Source organism: Rhea pennata, chromosome 1 (genome assembly GCF_028389875.1).
Source record: "Rhea pennata isolate bPtePen1 chromosome 1, bPtePen1.pri, whole genome shotgun sequence".
NCBI lineage: Eukaryota > Metazoa > Chordata > Aves > Rheiformes > Rheidae > Rhea > Rhea pennata.
Genome location: NC_084663.1, coordinates 75,358,307 through 75,373,006, shown reverse-complemented (window position 1 = coordinate 75,373,006; position 14,700 = coordinate 75,358,307). Strand labels below are relative to the sequence as shown.

The 14,700-nt window shown below is 45.4% G+C and overlaps 1 protein-coding gene across 7 annotated transcripts in view; it reads right to left on the bottom strand.

The window, feature by feature from the left end:
• PPFIBP1 (PPFIA binding protein 1) overlaps positions 1-13,576 on the bottom strand; it is a 126,859-nt gene extending 113,283 nt beyond the window's left edge. For all 7 annotated transcript variants that reach the window (XM_062592096.1, XM_062592104.1, XM_062592112.1 and 4 more), the window contains exon 1: positions 13,469-13,576. The gene's annotated coding sequence lies outside the window, so the exon portion shown is untranslated. The remainder of the gene's footprint in view (positions 1-13,468) is intronic.
• Between the last annotated feature and the right edge of the window lie 1,124 nt (positions 13,577-14,700).

Sequence of the window (14,700 nt, the reverse complement as noted above, 5' to 3'; positions counted from 1 at the left end):
AGCCAGACAGGGCAGAGCATGCAGGGCCCAGCACTATAAGCTTGCAGGACTGACAACCACTGTGGCAGGGGATAATGTGGGGGAACTAGCCAGCTGAGCAGGTCTGAGACAAAACTTCACAGGCCTGCAGGGGTTTTTCATTAGCTTTAAGTCAAGTTAGTTTTAAGTCAAGCTATAATTCAGCTGAATACCTCAATCTCAGTCTCCTTACAATATCAAGTTTTATAAAGGTATAGTAGTTCTTGCATCCTTTTAGGAAACTGTAAGGCATGGCAGGACTCTTCTTCCCACAAGTTACATACAACAAGACAGTATTTTGGATTGTGCTGTTATATCATCCACCTTCTGATTTCTAGCTCCTGCAGCCTGCTCTGCTACACCTGGCTCTGAAGAAGCTCTCATAACCCAGCTAGCCAGTCCCTACTTGGCCAGCTCTGCCTGGTCCCCACTCCTACTCACCCAGATCCCACCGTGTCTTATCCATCCCAGGAGATCAGTTAATCCTGACAAAGATGACAATAGGAAAAGTGTCTTCACTGGGGTCATCTCTTGGCCCCCTATTTTCTTACAGCAAACTCATGTTCATCACTTTCTTTCCAAAAGGAATGGCAATATAGACAAAGTAATGTCCAGGTCCCACTAGCACCAAAAGCAGGGCTTTTCCCGGCCTTTAACAGGTATTTCATCCACTGTGCTGTTATAAACTGGAGGATCAGGTTCTGATCTTTACATTTACGGCAAGTAATATCCTGTCCAAAGATGGTCTCAACGCCTTTGGGCAAAAGGAGTAGCAAATGCAGTGAGGCTCAGAGGAAAGGTGGCAGGGTATGAGGACACGCTGGATACCTTTCTTCTTTTTTACACAAAAACAAAAACTCCTACAGACAGTTGCCCCATTTTGGTCATAAACACACATGCTGTGAGAGTCACTTTAACAGAGCAGATCTAAAGAACAGAAATGTTGCTCCTCAGCGCATGCAACAGTAAAGCCTGGCCATGTAGTCATAGAAAGATGATATAGCACATTTTGTAAGAACAGGAATTAACTGTAGTGTCCCAGCCAAATTTCAGTTCAGCATCAGCAGTCCAGCTGAATACACTGTCCCGAACGAGTGGGTAACTGATCCTAAACTATTGCCACATGTGTTGTAGTTTCCCTGCCCGTCCAGTCCCTCCCCTTCAAAGGAAGTGGCTACAATAAATCAGTATATCAAAGCAAGCCCCTACAGAAACATTATCTTGTTTCGACCATTTTTGCATTTACAGATGCCTGACAGTAAGACAGCCTTGCGTAAATGCAGCTGGCCCAACTCTGCAGTCTGTTATTCTTATGCAATGCCCTGAAGCGAACAGAACAGCATAAGGCACAAATACACGCAAAGTATGTCCTCAAAATATGTTTTGACAACTGCATTTTCATACCAGTACTGTATTTCACGAGGAGCAAAGTGACTGCTCCGGACAGAGCGGGACAGCGGAAACAGCTTCTCCTTTCAGAAACAAAACCAGCCCAGGCATTTATTGTGAGAAATTCAAAGATTCCCCCATCCCAATTTTTGTTCCTATCTCCAAGATATTTTCACTGATTAATAAACAATCTTATTGTTTGTACCAAAGGCAAAATTTCCAGTGGGAATTATTTACTTTCACCTCAATCACAGCAGTTCTGACAGTCTAAACTCAAGGTACAGATTACGTACAAGTCAACTAGCAAGGGCTCACATGCTGAGAACTGTTCAAACAGGAATAATTCACGCAGTTTGTAGTTTTATCCCAGCTAATTTGCACAAGCTCTCTCTTTTCAGATGTGAGATAAAACATGCAATAAAACAAGCTGGATTAAGCTGGCAAATTCAGAATCAGGTCATCGACTAAGAGTTCAGGTCAGGTAGTTTCCCACTTAAAACAATACTTTTTCAGCTTCACAGGGTTAAAGGAACAGAAGTTTATTGCGCTAAACAAACAGTTCTCACTAGACAAGTTTGCAACAATTACTGAACCAATGCAAACAATTCCCAGTCCTCACGCAAGGAATGTATGCTGTAATTGCAGGGCATTTTCTCCTCCACTAGCATTTTGCAAATACTTTTTATGTAGCTATGGAGACATTAAAGCCTTTTTTTTCTGCTGTCATAACTAGACAGCTAGTGATTTATTTGTAAAATTACTTGAAGAAGGAAAAAAGGAAGAGGGAGTTTTAAGTATCACAAGGTCCGAGAACAACAAGTTGAAGAACACTGTAATGGATTTAAGATGGAAACAGCAGCATGACAGCTCCTTGCACGATGCAGCCTTGAACTCCAGGTACTGCTTTACTACTTCTACCAAATAAGAAATAAGAAGGGAAATAAACACCACTATGTAACATGGAGGCAACAGACAGCCTCCCAATCAGGTCAAAAAGGAAAAATGCCTCTAGCTGCCACTACCACCATCACCCTGTACTGAAGGGGGTGATCTCCAAGCATCTCTTGGATGGGAATCCATCCTTGCAACATTGCTACAACAAGCAGGACAAAACAGGGCTCCAGCTTCCAACCTCACTTTGAATGTATTTTGTAAAGCCGGGAGACAGGCAGTAAACGGAGGGAAAGAAGGAGGGACTATGAAGTTTGAGAATGTGCAGAACTGCTTTTATTATGGAAAGCCTTCAATCACGCAATTGGTAAGGGCAATCATCAGCCGCAGTTCAAAGACGTCCCCCACTCCCTCCAAACAGTTCATTTGGAAATTTCATCCCTGGGGTGTTCCTCCTCAGGTCTATCCTACCTTCCTTGTGCGTTGCAGCCCCATAACAGTTGACTACTTGAACAATTTGGCACTTAACCCTTCTTTCTAACAGCAGCTCAATAGTCAGTTTTATAAGACAAGTAAAATGCTGGCTTTCAGTGACCAATTCCATCATGAAGTTTAAAATAACCCTGAAAGAAATCTCCTTCATCATATTTATGTCTTTATGATCAAAAATTTTTGTGTATGTGGATTTAGGACTGCACATTGGGACAAGTAATTCTGAAATCAAAGATATCAACCTGGAAAATACTGTGTTGCACAGATAAGGACATGCAAATAACTGCAGACTGAAATCCCGTTCAGAAACTCCCGCAGTAATGAGAACAACATATCAGGCTGGTAGCAGATTTTTTCCTTTGGATAAAACAGAAAGGAAAGCCTGTTCTACCAAAATATTTTTTTTTATTCACCTTAGACCCAGTCACAACAATGGAGCCAGAACCTGCAGAATTATCTCTGTGACCAAGTTATGGGAAGTTTACTAGCACCACCCTGAAAACAAATTACAATGCTGTTATCTCCAGGTTGCATTTTGCTTCTCATGGCTGCTCACTGAAAGAACACTCTCCAGCAAAGCAGGACGTTGCTGCAGAAGCACTTGCACTGACAGCGTGTTTATTACAGCTCTTTTCATGTAACACCCATCCATCTACAGAATTGCGTGATCAATACTATTTCGTTAATTCGCATGAAGGCTGGGAAGGGAGAAAGGATTAATCGCTCCTAAGCTCCCCAAAAAGCTGGTGGATGACTATCAAAGCCTGCAGAACATAGGGTGCCACCACCTTCTGAGGTGGCAGACTTGGCCCTAGACGGCACCCAGACACTTTCACCGCTGTCCGTAACAGCCACGTGGGGCCACGTCAGAACCACGTGGCCATGTCCTTCTGCAGCTGGCATTACCAGTCTCCACCAAAACGGGCTCCAGCCCTTCCAAGCACAAGGTGGTGGGAAGAGACACACACTCCCCTGCAGCATCTAAATTCCTGAGGGAATTGCATGACTTGAGGATATGTATTTCTGTACCAACACTGTCAAGAGATGCCCATGGTCCTGTCCAACACTCAGCAGGATGAATTACAAAACCCTCTAGAGGATATTTTCAGTTAAGACCTGATAATTGCAGGTTTCACATCCAAGGAAGGAGTAGACCAAGCTGAGAAACCATCTGCTTTTTTTTGAAGGGAAAAAAATACGTATATAGAAAAAAGTGCCAGCCTAAGACAAGAAAATTTCCTCTAATGAAATAAGGAAAGCAAGGTCTCACAGCCAATCTAAGCCTAGCCAAAAAACATAAATATGCATTTATATTTCCCTGAAGTTTCCTTTAAAAATAAAACAAACTAAAATGCTTTGACAAGTTGAATGAATCTCAGTTAAGTGAAAAAGAAATACTGAAGGGCTCTAAAATTCAACTGACAAGCCTTTTCAAGTCTCTTATCAGAACCAAAACCAACTTCCCATAGAGATTTAAATTAAGAGCACAAGAAAATGTCCCTTTGTTTAACCCTGTTTCGACAGCAGGAAAGAGCATACTATAACAAAGCTAGAATCTGAATCCATCAGGAGGATGATAGTTATCATATGCCTTTCCTAGAGATTAGCTGATCAACACCCCTCTCTCTCTGAAGCAGACCTTTTCCCCCATGGCCTTGCAGGAACAGACAGAAATCACAGACATTCAGTGTGCTTCAGTTGTTCCACCATATTTTTGTATTCCTCCCTTTATAAATTACCACTTACTTGCTGAAATTGTCTGTATTGCACAGTCCTCCCAAAAGATTTCTATATTTTCGGTCTACACGTCTATCCCTTAACAGTCCAGTGGTCTGCCCCTTGACTAAGAGGGGGGCAGTGGCTCTCTCGGCCTCCCAGCTGTGCCGGGAAGGTGCTCCCCCCTTGCAGCACAGAGCGGTCCCCAAGAGGTAAGGTACACAAAGTACTCGTCCACATACAGAGCACGTTGTATTTTCTGTGCATCAGCATTTTGAGGAGGATGAGTTTTTCGTCTTGTTCTTAAAAAAGGAACTCAATGTACCTTTCCTCTAATTCCACATAACAATAGGCTCTCAGAGATGCTTCTACTCCAGGGGGAAAGCAAATGCCTCCAGCTAAGCAGCAGAGGCAGTAGAGATACCAGACCCCTACCCTTTCACCATAACAGCATTTTTTCAGCTCAAAAATTTGGATGAGGTCCCAGCAGCCACAAACACTCCCTGCTCCTACACATCATGCCACACCACCACAGCCTGCTCTGTCCATGCCTCAGCCCCTTGCTTCCCTCCAAAACCCTGTTCAGAGCAGTTCTCTGGGGCAACATGCTACCTACCAGGCTCGCTCCCAACACTCCTCTGGGATGGGTAAGGATAAGCCCATGCTACATCTTAGTGCAGGTTTACAAATCTAAAGCTAGAGTAGTACAGAAGACGCTTCAAATCTACAAGTTTCCATAATTATGTAAACCAACACAACCCTGTGCACATGACTGACATCTACGAGTATTCATCTATGTTCAAACTGAGATGTTCTCAATGGGGTATGTTCTCCTTCCCCTTGCTAACACTTTATCTCTGCAGGACCACTTCATATAACCAGAGTATCTGACTTCACACTAAAGAAAAACAGAATTCTAACACTCCTGATACGGCAAAAGTTATTTTTCCACATCACTTTTGCCTTTATTAAACTCTACAGAACCTCAGACCACAAGCGCAAGTGCTAAAACCATGTTGGATGTTAACTATTTTCAGCAACACAGCAGCAGTTCAATGCTTTTTTACAATCAAGATGCTTTTTCTTTACTTGCTGTTTGAGGCAGATGTTAATTATTAGCATCATACCCCACAGAACCTTGATTTAATCCTACAGATGCCTTCACGTGACAATCCCACGACTTCTGAGAACACACAGACCAGACTCCAAAGAGCCTAGATGTTTTTCCAGCGTCCCTATCATCTGGGCCACTTTAAATGCCTATCCTCTTTCAACAGTGCTTACATGTTCCACATGTTTTTCTCCCTGGACCTCATACATGGCTATAGCTAATGCACATATACATATTAGAGAAAAGATATCAAATCTAGCCTTCAGTGAAAAAAACAATGTAGACTTTGTGGATTAGTCGGAATCCTTTGAATAGACTTGAAGTTCCCTGAATGTTGGAGGTAAAGTAATTAAAAATGAGATTCTGCTCCAGTCAAGACCCATGCTGCAGAAAACCACCCAACTTCACGTAACACAGGCTAAGCACCTTCAGTAAATCCAGCACATCCTCAAAGTGACTAATTTACTGCAAAAAGCTCAAATCAACTATTGTCTGTGTAGCAAATGCCCTCCTCCCTTCTATCTGAGGGGTCTCCAGGAAAGCAGGTAGCCAGCAGGAAGCCACAGCCACAAAAAAAACCTGATGAACAGAACAGAGCCCATGAGGCATGGATCCATCACTCCTTTGAGTGCAAATGTTCCACAAATCTTAACTGTGCCTTACTGCTGCAGGAAAAGATAACAGCTAAATTCTGTTTTAAGAGACAAAAGCCAACAAAACACCCCCAATTCAGTCACCAAATGACTCCTCTTTACAGGAAGAAAAGACATACTGGAAATAATTAAGGACTTTCTTCGTGAATTTTGGAATTTGGCCTGAAACAGCCTACTACTAGCACTGTGCTAGATTAAATCCCTCAGCCCAAGAACAGTCACACCATTTAACCAGGAAGAGAATTAGATTCCCATGACTGTGGCCACCGCAGAGTGGATGGACAGCAGTGTACAAAGCTGTCACAGGACTGACGTAAGGTACCAGCCATCCTTATACTAACAGATCCTGCTTCTAACTTGGTAAATGCATGCACTTTCTTGATTCTGTCATTTCTAAGAGATCGTTACAGGGGAAAGATTTGTAAATGAGGAGATTAGGGGCTTTCTTGGGGGAGCTAGTTTTATTGCTGTTTACAGTGTTAAAGTCATCTTTCTGCTAATAATTTAAAAATTGCACACCTTACATTTCCCTTTTGAGTCACTGCAGTATGCATAAACTTTGGGGGTTGTAGTCTGCCTTCGTTTTTAAAAAGAACCTATACCATTTCCCTAGGTTTTTACTTCAGAATTGACCACTCCAAAAAAAGACATTTAAGACCAAATCATTAACTAGAGGCAAGCAAAATAAGCCTGCTAAAACCTCATCATCCATTTAACTGTTCCCAACTTAGATCTCTTACAATGTCTCTTACTTTGCCATACCTGTTGCAGAGCAAGCCAATGAAGTTGTTCTGACAAATCAGCCATACTTGGTGCCATAAGAACTCTTTGAAAATACGACAACTACTAGTCATAAGTCATAAATCAGCACATTTGAAAGCAAACTGAAACATAAATAATTGCTGTCTTTGAGAATACAAAGATTCTCCAGTTAAGAGTCCAGATGCTGTAAAAGCTGGCTCAAGTCTCAGCCTTAAGTTCTCCACTAAGATTTAGCAAAAAGCCTTTAAAGATGCAAGTCCAAATCTACTCTTGCATTTATGTACTTGCTCTTGCAGCCTTTGTTCACAGGTAGCACTCCCTGAAATCAATGGAATTTTACTCATGTAGGAGTTACAAGGCTGTGACTAGTGGAAGTGTGATTACCATCAGGTTGTATGCAAACGGCTGCTCAAAGTCACACTTTTTGTTATTTTTATATTGCCTTGAATACCACAAGACAGAGGCTCCTTAAATGACTTCTGGCCCAAACTCTTTGACTCGATCAATACTGCTCGGTGATACACAAAAACAGAGGGGAAAGCAAACATCCCTACTTTTAACAGTCTGGGACATCAATCTCCTGTCCAGTTCCAGACAAATTATCATCTAAATCTTTTTCTTTTTTTCTTTTTAGTTTCCCAGTGGTTTTAGCAAGAATTCCTGCTTGCACCATGCTTTTGAAGAAACAGGAGATTATTACTGGTCTTCGACAGGGGCCATTCCTGGTGCTCCTGAGGTGATTTGCAAGAAAAGATGGAGGAAGCAAGGAAAGAGGCAGGGGAAGATGAACAGCAGCAGGTCCCCCACTACTCCTAATGAAGAGAGCCCCGATGAAACACTAGCTCTCTCAGCCCAGAGGGGCCCAGCACTCACTCCCACCCCAGCAAACATCTACCAGGGCTCTACAAGGCCACACTGCGCAGCTTAAACCCTTCCCAAGTCTTCCTCCTCCTCCCTCCCCTATTACAGAAGGAGATGGCCAAGGGGGAGTCAGAAAGAAGAAATGCTATAACTACAACTGGTTTCAAAACCTGTATCTAAATATATTTCCACTGAGGAAAGGAATCAGCTCTTTCACATAATTGGTTTATCTTGGCCTTTTGACAGAAACAGAAGCACAGCCGTTGGAAAAGCATAGAGCTTCTACCCCACCGCACTTTCCTCTTGTACAACAGAAGTCACGGGAGGAATAAAATGCTCTAGGAGTTAAAAATTTCAGGAAATCATATATGCCCATATCAAGGGCAATACACATCACAGGCCCGCAACTGCAAATCCTGTGTGATGACTGAATTATTAATGGAAAAATCCAATCTTTATCAAAAATAAAGCACTATCCTGGCAGTACACACTACTAGATAAATAACAGCTGTTATCCTCAACCTGAGCAGAGCCAAAATACAAGTTAATTTGTAAGACAGAGGTGAAAAAGAGAAGAAAAAACAGATACCTCATTCACTGCACCTTGAGGTGTGTTCACAGCTGAACCCCCTTGCTTGGCATTTTTGTCAGAACAAGGAGAGATCCAAAGGAAATATCCCACCAAGATAACTATGATTTAGCAAAATCTCTTTCAAACTCTCAGCTGTCTAAACTTAGAGACATGCAACAACTGCAGATAACCCAAAGGCAAGAGAAACATTGTCTTAAAAAAAAGAAAGAAAAAGAGCTCTAATTCTGGATTGAATACTGACTTTTCCACATGTTGGGCAGCAGACGTAATCTCTCAGAAATAACATGCAGCCTCTCCTATATGAGGCTGCAAAGATTAATGCTGATAAACCTGTCATCCTCAAAGAGCTATGCAAGCAGTACACCTCATTGATTTCTGAAGTTGTCTTTAGGTGGCAATCTCTTCGTTTGCAGATCATCTGCTTAGCAGTGAAAGTTTCAGCAGTAACCATTTTCCTATCAAGACTGACTCCCACTGAAGCCAGAAAAGTTAATCATAGAATCAGTAAGGTTGGAAGGGGCCTCTGGAGATCATCTAGTCCAACCTCCCTGCTCAGCAGGGTCACCTAGAGCATGGTAGACAGGGTTGTATCCAGGCGGGCCTTGAAGATCTCCAGAGAAGGAGACTCCACAACCTCTCTGGGCAGCCTGGTCCAGGGCTCTGTCACTCTCACAGGGAAGAAATTCCCCCTCATGTTCAGGTGGAACTGCCTGTGGTTCAATTTCTGCCCATTGCCTCTTGTCCTGTCATATGGGACAACTGAAAAGAGTTTGTCCCTGTTCCCCTGACATCCTCCCTTCAGATACATCACAACTACAGAGATACCGAGACATTGCAACAGTCCAGTTAGAGCCTGGGCACCCGAGCAAATTACAGCAGGGCAAGATAGGGTGTGAATTTTTAACAGATCAGCCATACTGTGCTAAACGTCTGAGTAATACGTCCTTGCCACTAATAAATACGAGGCAACCCAATGCAGTTTACCTCTCTTGGACTGTATCCATGAGCAGTCATTAATGAGATGACTAATGGGATCTCATAGTTACAAATGGGGCAGAGGGTTACCAATCAGCCTAAATACAGGAAGACCCTCAGTGTCTTCCTATATTTATATTTTATTTATTCTTAGTACACCATCTTATTTATTCTACCTTAGTACATATTTCTTCTTAGTACACTCTCTTATTTATTCTACCTTAGTACACTTTTTATTTATTCTTAGTACACCACCAGGTCTGTACACAAGAGCTCCACACAGAAAGAATGATCACAGCAAAATCAGGCCAAACCTTCTAATAAATTTATTCTTGGTACTTACAAAATTACAGATTTGGCTAGGTCAGACAGAAGGACGTCAGATTATAATTGCACAGCTTTAAAGCAGCAACTTAGCTTGAGTTTTATTTTGAAGTTTGAAAATAACTAGGGAAGTATGAGAAGAAGCTGTCTCAGGTACACCACCTTGCTAACTCATATACTACCCTTTATGAGCTGAGGCACAGGCTGCAGAAAAAGCAAGGAGATTCAACAGTGCAAAGGGGGCTTCACCAACCACACATAACACCACAAGAATTTCCAGGATGCTCAGTTATCTCCCTATATCCTGCTCAAAATGCGAGCTATGACAATTTCTACTGAAGGCTACTTCAAATAAAACTTTGGATTCCCCAGTCACAGGCAGTTATTTTCCTGCACCCCTCTTACCCAATCTTAAGAGTCAGAGATTCTTTTTTGGACTGTCTCTATCAGATTTATGGTCAAGTCACCTCTCAGTGCTCCCCTATCTTCACAGATAACACGTAGCATGAACCAGTCAGTTATTCAAACAGGTTTGCAGCAGCACTCTCTTGTTCTCAGTAAGCCAAAGGTGTATTTTGATGCAACCACACATCTGTTAAGAAAGTGACCAAACGTTCTTTGGCCCAAACCTCTTACTTCAAGGAACTCAGGTGGTTGCCATGAATACTAAATCCTTCCCTTGAAGCCATGAAGGGCATAAACCTCAGAGAAGCCCTAGATGGATGGATTCAAGAGACACAAGACCTCCTGAAGAAAACTGCATCATGCATCTCACAGCACACCGTGTTTCTTGTTCTCTGACCTGTTGCATCCAACCATTGAGACCTGACTGCTGAATAGGCTTCATAGTGTGTGTCACAAGCAAGCGATGGGACCAGATAGACTGTCAGCACTGCATGGGAACCTCAGTCTCCTGGGAATGGCCATAATTTCAGGAACAATAACATCTGTCTTCACTTAGATATGGGCGGCAAGCAAGGTCTCCCCATTCCTCTCCACAGACCTTTTCACCAGGACCCAGTGCTACTTTCTGCCGCATCTTATGCTACCTTAGTAGCGCAGTGCAAAGTAGAAGCGGTCCAACATCTTGGCTCACTAGACCCTAGCAGCAGCTGGAAACTGGCAGACGTCAGGCCACGTACAGCACATGCTGGCCTTGCATCAAGTGAGCTAGACATCTATTCTCTGAAGCTGCTACCATATAGCAGGGCCAAGCTGTCCAACAAGGTGATGAACTTTCTCCACAAGACAGCCTCTAGCACAGCACTGCAAAGCCCCAAAACCTGCAGCTGCAGAAGCTCTCCAGGAAAGTAAAACAAACACTTATCAATAGTGTAAGAAATGTCCTACAGGCTCAGCCTGAAGGTCCATCCAGCCCACTGTCCTCCAACAGCAGCAGTAGAAAATGTCACCCAAATACAATTTAACTCCAAGGAGCCAAACAAAGAAGGAATTTACCACTGCATCTTTTTCCTTCTCACCACTTACAGAACTGGGCTTTTATTATAACAAGAAGGACAGAAAATGTAACAGTTTGGACACAGGGTTTTCTACCAGAGAGCCACTTGGGAACTCGGTGGTACAGTAATGAGACAGGATTCTTGTCAGATCCTTTACGTACTCCAGTACAGAAGAGACCAACTCTCATGGTCATGCTCTTCTGTCCAGGATTTGGATCCAAGTGGGGAAAAAAAACAAAAATAAACACATTCAACACAGCCTTCCACCTCATGTGACACCACTGACCTCAAGGTGCTCCACCCTGTATTTTCAGGGACAAGCAAAAATGTTACTCACCCATATTTCAGGAGCATGGATCTGCTGTAGACACACACACACGACAAAACAGCTTAAATATTTTCCACTATATCTATTAAATCCAGAACTTAGGCAGAAAACAGCTTGAAAACCCAAGTCAAAACTCACCAAAGCTGAGGAAGTGCTGGAATCTGGACCCATGTGTTTTAATTCAGGCTCTCACCAGCACTGCATTTAAGAGGGTCAGCAGCTGTTGAATCCTTAATAGCACCTTGTTCAAAGGGAGCATGCCCCAAAACTGGAGAAATGCAGGTTAAGACAGAGAATCAGCTCCCAAGGACCAAGCTGTACAGCTGGCCTAACATATGGAGCTCCTACTGCCAACAAGCAGGACAGAAACATCAACTTCATACTCCAGGCACAGGAACACCAGTCTTAAACTATGAGCAACACGGCACCCATCAACAGTCTCAATGGCAAATCAAATAATTCCTTTTCCTTCTAGGAACTGATCTACATGATACAGCTTTCTAGGAAATGATATTAAATCCTATTGTCAAATGCTCCCAGAATAGGATTGAAGCTAAACTACAGGACATTTCAGCTCTTAATTTCCTACTCACAAGAAGTTAAGAGACAAAAATGTTGGTTGCATTTAGAACCAAGAGTTTAAACAGATTTTCATTTTCCTTGTTACTGGGACTGCCTCTCTAACCTACCTGCCATACTGCACCAGCGAGCAAACTTGCTTTTACCGATATGTATATTCCTGGTTTTATTATGATCATAAGTCACTTTTGTCCTTCACAAACGTAAATCCTCAAGCTATGACTGCTACCTTTAATAGAAACCATAAATCTGGATTTGGCACACCGGAACATCTTGCTGTCAGACATTTGATCACGTAAGCACAACGAACGGTCTCACTTTGAGTGACCCATTTCTGTTTAGCTTTTGGAAGGCAGATATTTGTATTGCTCAACCAAGCTGCCATTTCAATGGCATACCACGGCTTACACACTTTGCTGTTGATAGAGTCTTTCCTGGGGCTGAAATAAAAAGAACGAGCAAAGGCTCTGAAGGCTCCAGACACGGCCGAGCTCGAGCCCTAAACCCTTCGCCCGTGCTTTCGCACAGAATCGGCAGGGCTTCGCCTCCACGGGGAGCACACGCGTGCTGCCGCACCACCGTAAAGCGTTCAACAACACGGCTTCTTTCTTCTCCCCACACGGAAATAACTACATAGGTATAAAAGCACTTTTTTTTTTTTAGCGCTACGGCTGCACCTCAGCCAGGGTGCGAGTTCGCACAGCTATTTCTGTTTGCAGAAGTATCGCGGACCTAAAAGAAATAATTACAGGATGTGCAAGCCCCAGGCCTTAAAGCAAAACACTTCTGTTAGTTCAAGGCACAACTCACAGCTTAAGTTTTACGGAACTTGTAGCTGAAACGTCCTACCAAAACCTGGAAAGATTAAACCGCAGCTCTCCTCTCGCCAGAAGTCTGCGAAACGCGACGCCGCTTCCAGGCGCGTAAATAAGTTTGCAGAGAGTCACGAGCCAAACGCGAAGCCTCCCTCCGAAGCGGCCCCGCTTTCCCCTTCCCGGGAGGATGCGGCGCTCAGCTCCAGCCTCTCCCCCCAGCTTTCCCTTCCAAGCCCACGGAACGACCAGGCGGCCGCCCCAGGGCGGCATTTTGCCCGCACCCGCTTCCTCCCCTTCCCCGAGGGCAAACGGCGGCGGAGCCTCCCCCCGCCGCGGCTCAGGGCAGGCGGCCTGCACGGGGTGGGCGGGAAGCGCCGGCGGGGCAGGGCACAGCGGAGCTGCTGCAGTTTGGTTTTGCCAGGCGCTGCGCGGGGCGGTGGCGGCGGAGGCGGCCCGGGGGCTCCCCGCGGGGCCGGACCCTCCCCCCCGGGGCGCCCCTTACCTGCGCCCGACGCCCCGCGGGCCCTGCCGCGGCGCGCTGCGCCTCTCCGCTGCCTGCTGCGGGCCGCTCCGCCCCGGGCCCGGCCCCGCCCGCGCCCTCGCACACGGCGGCCGCGACCCAGCGGGGCCGCGCCGGGCTGCGCCGCGCCGCGCCGGGCGCCCGCTGGCGTCACCGCCCGCCCCGACGGGGCGGGAGGGAGGGAGGCAGCGCCCGGCGCCCGCTCTGATTGGGCCCGGCGGCCGTCACTCCGCGAGGCCACGCCCCTCCCCGCCCGGGCCCGCGGGTGGGGAGTGGGGGGGGGCGGCGCCCCCCGCGCGCGCCGCGGCCGTTGCGGGTCCTCGCGGCGCGCGGGGTTTCCTGCGCCGCCGCCGCCGCCGCCGCGGGTCTCCTGCCCCGGCCCGGAGTGTGTGGAGGGGGTGTGGGGGGAGAAGAGCCCGCGGTCCGGCCTGGTGGCTCTGCACAGCCCCGAACGGCCTTCGTTGTGTCTCGGGTTGACCCCAACTTTTCCGTTCGCGCGGAGCAGCGCTTCTGCCACCTGTCCGCTCCTCCGGAGCCGGGGGGGGGGGGGGGGGCGGACGAAACGCTTGATTTCCTGTTTTTTAATGGGTGTGGGGTGTGTGTGTGTGTGGGGGGGGAGAAGTTCTCCTTGTACTCCGTTTCTAATCACAGTTTCTAAGAGCGTGCAGCGTTCCGTTCAGGAACGCGTTAGAAGGAAACTTTGCGAATTTTCGGCAGAAATTAGAACATAAGCATTTGTTGTTTAAGCACAAAGAGGGTAAGTTGAGCCAACACGTTTTTCAAGGCAAGCTACCTGCGTGCAGCATTAGCCATATAGCTGTTGTGTAGCTCAGATTAAACTGAGGTATGAAGTTTCAAACTACAAGAAAAGGAAAAAAAAAGCAATCTTTCCTGGCTTGCTTTGATCTCTTTAACTTCTAGTTCTTCTGTTTCAAAATTTAAGCTTGTAACTACAATTTTTGAGGGGAGGATGCACTCTGAAGTTAGTTTCTGCAATTGGTCTTTCTGCCTGTTTTCCCAAAACTTCCTTAAAACTCCAGCCAGTTAACACTTTGCTGTGCAGCTTGCTGTCTGCTAATGAAAAAGCATTAGGGCTGGGCTGAAGCACAGACCTCCCGGATCCAAGCTCCCCATTCCTCATCCCTTTTGGAAATGACTGAAGTTAGGTTTGCGCAGTAACGAGTGCTTAGAGCAAATACCGATCCCTGTTGAGC